The sequence below is a fragment of the Pristiophorus japonicus genome, chromosome 14, assembly GCF_044704955.1.
Source record: "Pristiophorus japonicus isolate sPriJap1 chromosome 14, sPriJap1.hap1, whole genome shotgun sequence".
NCBI classification, from domain to species: Eukaryota; Metazoa; Chordata; class Chondrichthyes; family Pristiophoridae; genus Pristiophorus; species Pristiophorus japonicus.
The window spans coordinates 130,339,088-130,352,595 of record NC_091990.1 but is presented as its reverse complement, the minus strand read 5'-3'; the positions used below and the strand labels follow the sequence as shown (position 1 = coordinate 130,352,595).

Here is a 13,508-nt window from a genome sequence, read left to right as displayed (position 1 = left end):
TTTTCAGATGCAAAATGGGCAACTGTGAAATTAATTTCTCCCCGGGTTCTCAGAATCTTTTTACGAGATTTTGGTATCACACTCTGCAATTTTTCTATTTAAAGTTATGGTCGCTAATTCATGGTAACTGTTATATTCTGATTTTATTACATGAGATTATGGCACTCCCTGAAATTTTGAATGATGTTTTGGGAATCACTTCATATCCAATGTTCTGTATATTTTGCCTACTGTGGAATAAAGCCGTTTACAAATTGAACGGAACAACCTCTTATCTAGTGTTAACTCGGTCCGTCTTCCGATGGGGTACACGTGCTTAAGACACAGAAATCCAGTCCAGAACAGAAGGGAGTTTCATTGTTACACTCCAGTGCCTCACTTGGGTGCTCATCAATATAGGATAGTGGGAGTCAACTTCAGCTGCCTCGGCCCTAAGCTCTGGAATTCCCTCCCTAAACCTCTCTGTCTCTCTCTACCTCTCTTTCCTCCTTTAGGACATTCCTTAAAACCTACCTTTTTGACCAAGCTTTTGATCATCTGCCCTAATTTCTCCTTATGTGGGCTCCTGTGAAGCACATTGGGATGTTTTACTACATTAAAGGCACTATATAAATACAAGTTGTTGTTGTTGTTGTAAGGAGCAGGTGACCACACTGCTCAAGAGAGAGAGTGACTGACATTAGTGATATCTGAGTAGATATTTGTAGCCGCCAGCTTGGCTCATTATAGCACTCTGTTTTCTGAATCAGAAACCTGGAGATGATGGTTTTCTGAGATCTGAGAAAGAGCACGGTCAATGATCAGCTGTAGTCCTTTTGACGATTACCTTTATGGCAAGAGGTTTCTAATGATGGATTTATATTGGGCTATCTGCACTTGTATCATTAGTCAGTCTGTTAGCCAGTAGAGAAACTGGGCTAATTTGATTCCATGGCTGCTTCAAATAATTTTGGCATTTATTTGCACTCGATGATGTGATCAGAAATTTTATGACACCTACTTAGAAACATAGAAAATAGGTGCAGGAGTAGGCCATCCGGCCCTTCGAGCCTGCACCGCCATTCAATGAGTTCATGGCTGAACATGCAACTTCAGTACCCCATTCCTGCTTTCTCGCCACACCCCTTGATCCCCCGAGTAGTAAGGACTACATCTAACTCCTTTTTGAATATATTTAGTGAATTGGCCTCAACAACTTTCTGTGGTAGAGAATTCCACAGGTTCACCACTCTCTGGGTGAAGAGGTTTCTCCTCATCTCGGTCCTAAATGGCTTCCCCCTTATCCTTAGACTGTGACCCCTGGTTCTGGACTTCCCCAACATTGGGAACATTCTTCCTGCATCTAACTAGTCTAAACCTGTCAGAATTTTAAACGTTTCTATGAGATCCCCTCTCATTCTTCTGAATTCCAGTGAATACAAGCCCAGTTGATCCAGTCTTTCTTATGTCAGTCCCGCCATCCCTGGAATCAGCCTGGTAAATTTCCCCTCAAAATAGCAAGAATGTCCTTCCTCAAGTTAGGAGACCAAAACTGTACACACTACTCCAGATGTGGCCTCACCAAGGCCCTGTACAACTGTAGTAACACCTCCCTGCCCCTGTACTCAAATCCCCTCGCTATGAAGGCCAAATGCCATTTGCTTTCTTCACCGCCTGCTGTACCTGCATGCCAACCTTCAATGACTGATGTACCATGACACCCAGGTCTCGTTGCACCTCCCCTTTTCCTAATCTGTCACCATTCAGATAATAGTCTGTCTCTCTGTTTTTACCACCAAAGTGGATAACCTCACATTTATCCACATTATATTCATCTGCCATGCATGAGTTTTCGTAACTTCAGGTATTTGGAACCTTAAACTGCTAGAATGATTCCAGCCAAATTGCACTCATTTAATCAGTTAATGAAAACTTTTTTTGATTAATAATTGTACTTGACACATTAGCCAGCTACGTATTTGAGAGTGTCAGCAGTTGAAATAAACATAGATTTCAGCTAAACTGCAGGTTGCATTCTTTAAAATCTGACATTTCTGTATTTTTAGGTTTTGATTGATCTTGATTTATCTCTTGTCAACCCACAAAACACGAGGGGGCTGAAATTGACCCCATCCAAAAAGTAGGCGCACTCACCGATTCTTTAAAGACCAATATTCACCTCTTTGTTTTCTATTTCCAGTCGGGGTGGTGTTGAGGGGTGGGAGTGCCCTTGGAGTGAGGCGGCCGTCGTTCCGTGTCAGCGTGATGCGGACGTTCAGTTAAAGGGGAGGGCCGCTGCAAACTCTGCAATAAATTTAGTTAGGCCCACTGGGCCATCAGGGAGGGTTTCAGCCGGGCCAGCGGCCTGGTACCCAAGAGGGAGTGCCGGGTTGCCTATTGGCGGCCTGAGGGAGCCCGTGGCCACCATTGTCGGACCGACCTGGCAGTTGGCCGACAATTAAAATAAAATGGTGGATGCACAGCCCACAGCTTCCTGCAGGGGAAAGCTGTCAGTGGCATCGACTGGCGGCTGATCCATTCCCGCGGGGCAATTTGGGGCGGAAAGGGGGTCGCTGCTGGTTGGAACGGTGGGGCAGGGCTACGGGCAGCGTGGAAACCCGTTCCCATTACTCCCGGCTCAGGGACAATTTAGGACGGGTCGGCCCATCCGTCTGCTCCCAGTCGATAACGCCTATCTGCTCCAATACCGCATCTTAGTGGCTGTAATGGACCTTACGGATGGGGGCAGTTTATGCCCCGAGAAACTTAACCGGAAACATTGTACTTCACTTTCATAAATCGCAAATTCCTGATAACGCCGCACATATACTTTCGAACTGACATTTGGCCTCCTGCTGATCTTACTGCCTGAAAGAGCACATTTCTCAGGAGGTTCTATGCTGTGCTCATTTAAATCAATAAGCAACACCGAAATAGCGGTGCTGCCTGCGCTCTTTACAGGCAGGAGTTAACTTCGCCCTGTGGTAGCACCGCCGTTTTCGGATTTTATTGAATTTGAAGGCAATCCTGCCTCCTCTCGTAATATTTGTAGGACAAAACAATAATAACCATAACTTTAACAAGAAACAAATTCACCTGGTGGTATATGGGTACCAACTCTGGACGTATTCCTTAAAATTTAATTGCATGATGATCTGCAGTCAACAGATCTGCCCAGGCCTATCTCCAGTATTTTTACAACTAATAAATTAGTGCTCAATAAAAATGTCCCTGCGATTTTTCTACCTGGGTTGCTCACCAGGAGATAACTTGAATTCCTGGAGCCTCTAGGATAACACTGGTGGTTGACAGCCGCAGGTGGTGTAGCATTTGAAACTTGCGTTTCCTATAGACCTGGGCTTCACTTTAAACTCCCATCCATTTTCTGTGTACTCTAATTTACTGTGACTATTTATTACTGACATAGATGATGGGATAGAGAGCCACATATCCAAGTTTGCCAATTGCACAAAGAAAGGCGGCATTGTAAGCAGTGTAGCTAGAAGCATAAAATTAGAGATATATTAATAGATTCAGTGAATGGGCAAAACTGTGGCAAATGGATTTCAATATAAGCAAGTGTGAAGTCATTAACTTTGGACCTAAAAAGGATACTTTCTAAATGGTGAAAAGCTCAAAGCAGTGGAAGTCCCTAGTGACCTATGGGTTCATGTTCGTAGATCATTAAAATGTCATGGACAGGTACAAAAAATAATCAAATGGCTAATGGAATGCTGGGCTTTATATTTAGAGGACTAGAATACAAGGGGGTAGAAGGTGTGCTACAGTCATACAAGCCCTGGTTAGACCATACCTGGAGTAGTGTGAGCAGTTCTGGGCACCATACCTCAGGAGGGATATATTGGCCTTGGAGGGAGTGCAGCATAGATTTACCAGAATAATACCCGGACTTCCAAGGGTTAAAATATAAGGAGAGAGTGCACAAACTAGGGTTATATTCCTTAGAATTTAGACGGCTAAGTGGTGATTTTCAAACTATTAAGGGGAACTGATAGGGTAGATAGAAATAAACTATTTCTGCTGTTTGGGGAATCTAGGACTAGGGAACATAGCTTAAAAAATTAGAGCCTGGCCTTTCAGGAATGATAGGAAACATTTCTACATGCAAGCGGCAGTTGATGCTGGGTCAATTGTTAATTTTAAATCTGAGATTGATAGCTTTCTGTTAACTCCTGCCTGGCCTCCCACATTCTACCCTACATAGACTTGAGGTCATCCAAAACTCAGCAGCCTGTATCCTAACTCGCACCAATTCCTGCTCACCCATCACCCCTGGCTCCCGGTTAAGCAACGCCTTGATTTCAGAATTCTCATCCTGGTTTACAAATCCCTCCAAGGCTTCATCCCTCCCTTTCTCTCAGCCTCATAACCCCCCAAAAATCTGCGCTCCTCAAATTCTGCCCTCTTGAGCATCCCTGATTATAACTGCTCAACCATCAGTGGCCTTGCCTTCAGCTGCCTAGGCCCTAAGCCATTGAACTCCCTCCCTAAACCTCTCCGCCTCTATCTCTCTTTCCTCCTTCAAGACGCTCCTTAAAACCTACCTCTTTGACCAAGTTTTTGGTCATCGGCCGTAATTTCTTATCTGACTCGGTGTCAATTTTTTTTTGTCATAACACTCCTGTGAGGTGCCTTGGGATGTTTTGCTACGTTAAAGGTGCTATATAAATACAAGTTGTTGTTGTTGGGTATGGGGAAAAGAGCGGGTATATGGAGCTAGGTCACAGATCAGCCATGATCTCATTGAATGGCGGAACAGGCTTGAAGACCTAAATGGCCGACTAGTCTTCCTGTTTGTATACACTAGCAGACATTTAGGGTTCTTATACCACCTTGTGGTCACTTTGAGGTGTTGCATTGAAAAATGTCACCAATCAAGTTACATAGCTTACATAGAATTTACAGCACAGAAACAAGCTATTTGGCCCAACTGGTCTATGCCATTGTTTCTGCTTCACATGAGCCTCCTCTGCCCTACCCTACCCTATGTTGACCTTATCAGCATAGCCGCCTATTCCTTTCTCCCTTCTGTACTCGTGTAGCTTCCCCTGAAAGGCATCTATGCTATTCACCTCAACCACTCCATGTGGAGCAGGTGCCATATCCTAACCACTCTCTGGTCATATCATCATGCATCGAGCACGCGTGCATCACACTTTAAAGAGCAAAACAGTATTTTTTTTTAAAGAGGAAGCTAATTATTGCTGGCTGTTTTTTTTCTGACCTTTCACCAAAGACAAACAGCCACCAATCGACGGAACCCTTTGTGAGCAATTCCTCACAGTATCTGAACAATGGGTTTAAAGGGATAGACCAGGTTAAGTATGGCTCCATTTTAACAGCCAAACCCCACAATCTTACCCCACATCCTAGGCTATCTGAATATTAAGGTAATTTATGCTGTGGTTATACTTAGAAGTTGGTGTAAGTGAAACTTCATCTGACTTCCATCAGTTAAATTACAATTACCAAACATACCAAATACTCTCATTTCCTCTAAAATTCAGAGTGGTGTTATGATTTCCAGAGAATACAAGTCAGTGGGGCCCAGCTGTATGACAATGAAACTCTCATGATCTAGACCAGACTTTCATATCTCAACCAGGCGTACTCCTTGAATCTGAGAATGACGTGAGTAGCACGTGTAGCGAGTTGGTCATACCGCAGGAGAAGGGTCCACAGCCAGCAAGGGAATGGAAGACCAGCAGGAAGAGTAGTGCAAGGAAGGTAGTGCAGGGGTCCCCTGTGGTCATCCCCCTGCAAAACAGATACACTGCTTTGAGTACTGTTGAGGGGGATGACTCGTCAGGGGAGGGCAGCAGCAGCCAAGTTCATGGCACCGTGCCTGGCTCTGTTGCACAGGAGGGCAGGAAAAAGAGTGGGAAAGGAATAGTGATAGGGGATTCAATTGTAAGGGGAATAGATAGGCGTTTCTGCGGCCGCACCCGAGACTCCAGGATGGTATGTTGCCTCCCTGGTGCAAGGGTCAAGGATGTCTCGGAGCGGGTGCAGGACATTCTAAAAAGGGAGGGAGAACAGCCAGTTGTCGTGGTGCACATTGGTACCAACGACATAGGTAAAAAAAAGGGATGAGGTCCTACGAAACGAATTTAAGGAGCGAGGAGCTAAATTTAAAAAGTAGGACCTCAAAAGTAGTAATCTCGGGATTGCTACCAGTGCCACGTGCTAGTCAGAGTAGGAATCGCAGGATAGCGCAGATGAATATGTGGCTTCAGCAGTGGTGCAGCAGGGAGGGATTCAAATTCCTGGGGCATTGGAACCGGTTCTGGGGGAGGTGGGACCAGTACAAACCGGACGGTCTGCACCTGGGCAGGACCGGAACCAATGTCCTAGGGGGAGTGTTTGCTAGTGCTGTTGGGGAGGAGTTAAACTAATATGGCAGGGGGATGGGAACCAATGCAGGGAGACAGAGGGAAACAAAAAGGAGGCGAACGCAGAGGACAGAAAGGAGATGAGGAAAAGTGGAGGGCAGAGAAACCCAAGGCAAAGAACAAAAAGGGCCACTGTAAGCAAAATTCTAAAAGGACAAAGGGTGTTAAAAAAACAAGCCTAAAGGCTTTATGTCTTAATGCAAGGAGTATCCGTAATAAGGTGGATGAATTAACTGTGCAAATAGATGTTAACAAATATGATGTGATTGGGATTAAGAGACGTGGCTCCAGGATGATCAGGGCTGGGAACTCAACATCCAGGGTTATTCAACATTCAGGAAGGATAGAATAAAAGGAAAAGGAGGTGGGGGTAGCATTGCTGGTTAAGGAGGAGATTAATGCAATAGTTAGGAAGGACATTAGCTTGGATGATGTGGAATCTATATGGGTAGAGCTGCAGAACACCAAAGGGCAAAAAACGTTAGTGGGAGTTGTGTACAGACCTCCAAATAGTAGTAGTGATGTTGGGGAGGGCATCAAACAGGAAATTAGGGGTGCATGCAATAAAGGTGCAGCAGTTATAATGGGTGACTTTAATATGCACATAGATTGGGCTAACCAAACTGGAAGCAATACGGTGGAGGAAGATTTCCTGGAGTGCATAAGGGATGGTTTTCGAAACCAATATGTCGAGGAACCAACTAGGGGGGAGGCCATCTTAGACTGGGTGTTGTGTAATGAGAGAGGATTAATTAGCAATCTCGTTGTGCGAGGCCCCTTGGGGAAGAGTGACCATAATATGGTGGAATTCTGCATTAGAATGGAGAATGAAACAGTTAATTCAGAGACCATGGTCCAGAACTTAAAGAAGGGTAACTTTGAAGGTATGAGGCATGAATTGGCTAGGATAGATTGGCGAATGATACTTAAGGGGTTGACTGTGGATGGGCAATGGCAGACATTTAGAGACCGCATGGATGAACTACAACAATTGTACATTCCTGTCTGGCGTAAAAGTAAAAAAGGGAAGGTGGCTCAACCGTGGCTATCAAGGGAAATCAGGGATAGTATTAAAGCCAAGGAAGTGGCATACAAATTGGCCAGAAATAGCAGCGAACCCGGGGACTGGGAGAAATTTAGAACTCAGCAGAGGAGGACAAAGAGTTTGATTAGGGCAGGGAAAATGGAGTACGAGAAGAAGCTTGCAGGGAACATTAAGACGGATTGCAAAAGTTTCTATAGGTATGTAAAGAGAAAAAGGTTAGTAAAGACAAACGTAGGTCCCCTGCAGTCAGAATCAGGGGAAGTCATAACTGGGAACAAAGAAATGGCAGACCAATTGAACAAGTACTTTGGTTTGGTATTCATTAAGGAGGACACAAACAACCTTCCGGATATAAAAGGGGTCAGAGGGTCTAGTAAGGAGGAGGAACTGAGGGAAATCCTTATTAATCGGGAAATTGTGTTGGGAAAATTGATGGGATTGAAGGCCGATAAATCCCCAGGGCCTGATGGACTGCATCCCAGAGTACTTAAGGAGGTGGCCTTGGAAATAGTGGATGCATTGACAGTCATTTTCCAACATTCCATTGACTCTAGATCAGTTCCTATCGAGTGGAGGGTAGCCAATGTAACCCCACTTTTTAAAAAAGGAGGGAGAGAGAGAACAGGGAATTATAGACCGGTCAGCCTGACCTCAGTAGTGGGTAAAATGATGGAATCAATTATTAATGATGTCATAGCAGCGCATTTGGAAAGAGGTGACATGATAGGTCCAAGTCAGCATGGATTTGTGAAAGGGAAATCATGCTTGACAAATCTTCTGGAATTTTTTGAGGATGCTTCCAGTCGAGTGGACAAGGGAGAACCAGTTGATGTGGTATATTTGGACTTTCAGAAGGCTTTCGACAAGGTCCCACACAAGAGATTATTGTGCAAAGTTAAAGCACATGGGATTGGGGGTAGTGTGCTGACATGGATTGAGAACTGGTTGGCAGACAGGAAGCAAAGAGTAGGAGTAAATGGGTACTTTTCAGAATGGCAAGCAGTGACTAGTGGGGTACCGCAAGGTTCTGTGCTGGCGCCCCAGCTGTTTACACTGTACATTAATGATTTAGACGAGGGGATTAAATGTAGTATCTCCAAATTTGCGGATGACACTAAGTTGGGTGGCAGTGTGAGCTGCGAGGAGGATGCTATGAGGCTGCAGATTGACTTGGATAGGTTAGGTGAGTGGGCAAATGCATGGCAGGTGTAGTATAATGTGGATAAATGTGAGGTTATCCACTTTGGTGGTAAATACAGAGAGACAGACTATTATCTGAATGGTGACGGATTAGGAAAAGAGGAGGTGCAATGAGACCTGGGTGTCATGGTACATCAGTCATTGAAGGTTGGCATGCAGGTACAGCAGGCGGTGAAGAAAGCAAATGGCATGTTGGCCTTCATAGCGAGGGGATTTGAGTACAGGGGCAGGGAGGTGTTGCTACAGTTGTACAGGGCCTTGGTGAGGCCACACCTGGAGTATTGTGTACAGTTTTGGTCTCCTAACTTGAGGAAGGACATTCTTGCTATTGAGGGAGTGCAGCGAAGGTTCACCAGACTGATTCCCGGGATGGCGGGACTGACCTATCAAGAAAGACTGGATCAACTGGGCTTGTATTCACTGGAGTTCAGAAGAATGAGAGGGGACCTCATAGAAATGTTTAAAATTCTGACGGGTTTAGACAGGTTAGATGCAGGAAGAATGTTGGGGAAGTCCAGAACCAGGGGTAAGCCATTTAGGACCGAGATGAGGAGAAACTTCTTCACCCAGAGAGTGGTGAACCTGTGGAATTCTCTACCACAGAAAGTTGTTGAGGCCAATTCACTAAATATATTCAAAAAGGAGTTAGATGAAGTCCTTACTACTCGGGGGATCAAGGGGTATGGCGAGAAAGCAGGAATGGGGTACTGAAGTTGCATGTTCAGCCATGAACTCATTGAATGGCGGTGCAGGCTAGAAGGACCGAATGGCCTACTCCTGCACCTATTTTCTATGTTTCTATGTAATCTCTCCGAAGGTGGACCAAGTTAACAATCGGCAATCAGTTTGATTCGTAAAGTGCCATGTTCCACAGTAGTCATAACATACATAACATAGGAGAATGACGAAAAATATTTGGTACAATCAGTATAACTTCTATTTGAGTACTATTGCAAAATACATTTACGTTAGCCCACTTCAGTGGCCCACTTTACTTAATTCGCCACTTTACTTAATTCAAAACACAGTCTGCCTGTCCAAGGCAGAGATTCCCCACGTAGCTGCTGCTTGACAGACTTTAGAAGGTAATTATAACCCCCAAGAATGGATGGATTTGGGGTGTGTGGGAAGTAAAAATTTCCAATCCGCCCACTTCCAGTTTCAATGGAAGCGGGTGGGGGGTGGGGGAGGTGACCAATCTGCTTTCAGGAGGTGGGTAGGTTATTGAAAACTTTTAAGGAGGCTACGTGTCTCCATTTTTGCATGATCTTTATTTTTAACTAATGTTGACCCGGTTTCCTGGGGCTCGGGGAAATCTGGCAGGTAAACTGAAGCGAGAAGGGCCGGATCCATCCAGCACTTACAGCACTGCTTGTGGACCAGGAGGAGCAGGAGTGTTTCCTCTAGTTCCAACAAACAGACCTCTTCACAGATTGGCTGATTTCCTCCCCTCCCGACCTCCACGATCTACCCCCGACCTCTGCGATCTCCCAGCTCTCCCCACCCATCGCCCCCACAATCTCTTCCTTCCTCCTCTCCGTTCCTTGGCTGAAGCCTTGTGCCACAGGCTTTCCTGCCCAACAGGCAGTCAGTCCGTCAATCAGGCTGCCTGTTGGGTGGGAAACCTGCAGAAAAATTGTGAAAGGCGTACTGCTGTTAATTGCAACAGGGCGTCCGGAAACTCCTTACTTCCTGGTTTCCCATCTGGAAATCCTTCCCCCTCCCCACTCACTCCACAGCCCCGAGTTAATATCGGGCCGAGATGTCTGTATTGTTTCTATAAAAACCTCCCTTCAAAGACTTGCACAGATCAGAAAAGTTTGTTAACTGCAAGGTACAATAGACGTCTTTCTGAGTAGCCAGATACTGCTAACAAATTAGCAATTTTGGGGGATCTGTGCAAAACAATTGCCAAATCCCGCTTTAAATCACCTCTCATCTTCTTATGGATGGCCAACCTAGCATGGGCGGTCTGGAGAAACACTTTTCTTTCAGGCAAGCTTCTGCCCAACACACATTAAGATCACTTATGCCCAAATCTTTTTAAGGGAAATGGCCGAACCAAAACAAAAGCTACAGTGAGATACGCAGCTTGGTGCAGCAGAAGTAAAGATTCAGGTGCCTTGACCCATCGGGGTGTTTTGCTATCCAACCAGCCAAAGTATCCCAGATTATTGTTGATAGCAGCTTGTATAACTTCACACTGCAAGTACATTGGGCATTGGAAAGAAGAGAGCCCACCACAACCAGTGGCAGAAGAGGATCTTGGCTTGCAACCAGAAGAGATGCTGGCAAACCAATATCTTGGCAAAAATAGGATCCCCACCATTACCCTCAGCCTTGCTTCAAGACCATGAATACAATTTCATTTTGCCACAACTACCTTATTCTGATCCATTCCAAATTAACTCTCATGACTCATTACAGTACCAGTTAACCTAAATTTTATTCAGCCATTCAGTGTGTGGTGCAACTGTATTTAAAAACCCAAAGCTTCCCCTCTGAGAGTGTATGGCTTATACCTTCTACTTCCCAATGTTGGTGTTTACTCAGGGGGAAGACCAAGTGAAGTGCTTAGCTGTTGTGTATCTAGGAATGGGGGTGATTCCGTATTTCCTTGTGCTGGATCAGAGGATGACCCTGCAACTACAATCCTGCTGGCATTCTGGAATGAACAGTACCAGAGTTCAGCATGTCAGTTGCTCAGTGTGGGCAGCTGTGCAATATCACGTAAAGCAGTTGACCTCACATTATATGTCAGTTTAAAGCACTATAAAAGAACAAAAGACTTGATTTTATATAGCGCCTTTCACGACCACTGGACCTCACAAAGCGCTTTACAGCCAATGAAGTACTTTTGAAGTGTAGTCACGGTTGTAACATAGGAAACGAGGCAGATAATTTACACACAGCAAGCTCCCACAGCAATGTGATAATGACCAGATAATTTGTTTTTGTTATGTTGATTGAAGGATAAATATTGGCCAGGACATTAGAGATAACACCCCTGCTCATATTATGATTACTCTGTCCCAGAGGATCCCTTATGAGATTGCTAATTAACCCTGTCTCATTACACAAAGCAAGATCTAAAATAGCCTGTTCCCTGGTTGCTTCCATGATGTATTGTTCTTGGAACCTGTTCCGAATGCATTCCATGAACTCATTCTCCAGGCTACCTTTGCCAATTTGATTTGTCCAGTCTATATGAAGATTAAAGTCCCCTATGATTATTGCATTACCTTTGTTACTACTATTTCTTGATTAATATTCTGTCCAACGGTATAGTTACTGTTTGGGGGCCTAAATACTACTCCCATCAGTGTTTAGTGCCCCTTGTTATTCCTTATCTCCACCCATACTGATTCTACTTCTTGATCTTCCGAACCAAGATCCTTTCTTTCTACTATCCTTGTGTCATCCTTTATTATCAGGGCCACCCCTTCCTTTTCCATTCTGCCTGTCTTTTCAAAACATCAAGTACCCTGGAACATTTCGTTCCCAACCTTGGTCACCTTGCAACCACGTCTCTGTAATAGCTATTAGATCAAACTTATTTATTTCTGTTTGTATCTATCTTGTTACGAATGCTTTGTGCATTCAGACAAAGAGTCTTTAATTTAATTTTTTACCATTATTCCCTGCTTTGACCTTATTCTCTGCTGCACTGCTACCATTAAACTCTGTCCCTTCCTGTCACAGTCTGGTTATTTTGCCCATCCTCCCTACAGTCCTTTTACTCATCTTTACAGGTAGCAAGTACCTCGTATGCGTTGGACAGTGTCAAGGACTGAGGCTCCTCTATCACTGAATCCTGGGTCCCCATATCGTCCTGACTCGCAGTCACACCCTCCTGTCCCTGACCATTGACTAAGCCGAAATTCCTCGAGTTGCAGACACTCACTGCAGAGGTAGTTGCTTGGGATCGAGATGCTCTCCAACAACTCCCACATGCTGCAGTTACGACACACCATCTGCCCTACCATCTCCAACCTGGTTTTATTTATTAATTAATTAGTTAGAGTTTTTATTCAATTTTTTAGCTTTATTTATTTTATCTGTTTTAAGTTATTAATTTAATAAGTACAAGCAAATTACAGTTTCTCAGCTCTTAATTTTACCCCTTCCCTAAGTTAGACAGCAAAAAAAGCTGTAATACTCACCAACCAATCACCTACCTGCTCTCCTGTGATGTCACACTCTGATTTTTGTTGTTGTTTTTGAATCGGAGCCTTGGCACTGCCTCTGATTTAACTCCGGTTCTCTCTCAGGCGACTCTTTATCCTTTCATCACTGCCGCTGCTTTAACCACAAGGATTACGAAAGTGACTGAGAAAATGCTGTAATGCTTAAAAGCTGACTTCTTGGGCCCAAGTTTCCACATGATTTGCGCCTGATTTTCAGGAGCAACTGGTGGAGAACGGAATATCTTAGAAATCGCAATTCTCCACATTTTTTTTCTGCAATTCTAGTCAGGTAGAACAGTTCTACTTTGGAACAGAATTTTTTCTTCAAAAGGGGTGTGTCCGGCCACTGACGCCTGATTTGAAAGTTTCCACAGTGAAAACGTACTCCAAACTAAAGTAGAATGGAGCAAGTGAAGATTTTTGTAGAACTGAAAAAACCTGTTCTACACATTAAAAAATCAGGCACAGGTTACAAATTAGGCGTCCAGAACGAGGTGGGGGGGGGGGGGAAAGGGAAGTCATTAAATTCTATAATAAATCCTTATTTATACTTATACAAATATTATATAAATAAATCCAACCTGAATAAACATTTATAAGCAAAGAAAAGATTAAATAAACCATCTTCCTACCTGTGTGAAAGTGCTTCAGCCAGGGAGAATTCTGCAGCCGTTCGTGCCGCTG

At 44.3% G+C, this 13,508-nt stretch overlaps 1 protein-coding gene across 1 annotated transcript in view; it reads left to right on the top strand.

Annotated features, from left to right (window-relative positions):
* The window catches only part of LOC139280102 (uncharacterized), a 340,066-nt gene that overhangs the window by 293,387 nt on the left and 33,171 nt on the right, over positions 1–13,508 (top strand). The gene's annotated exons all lie outside the window — the stretch shown is intronic.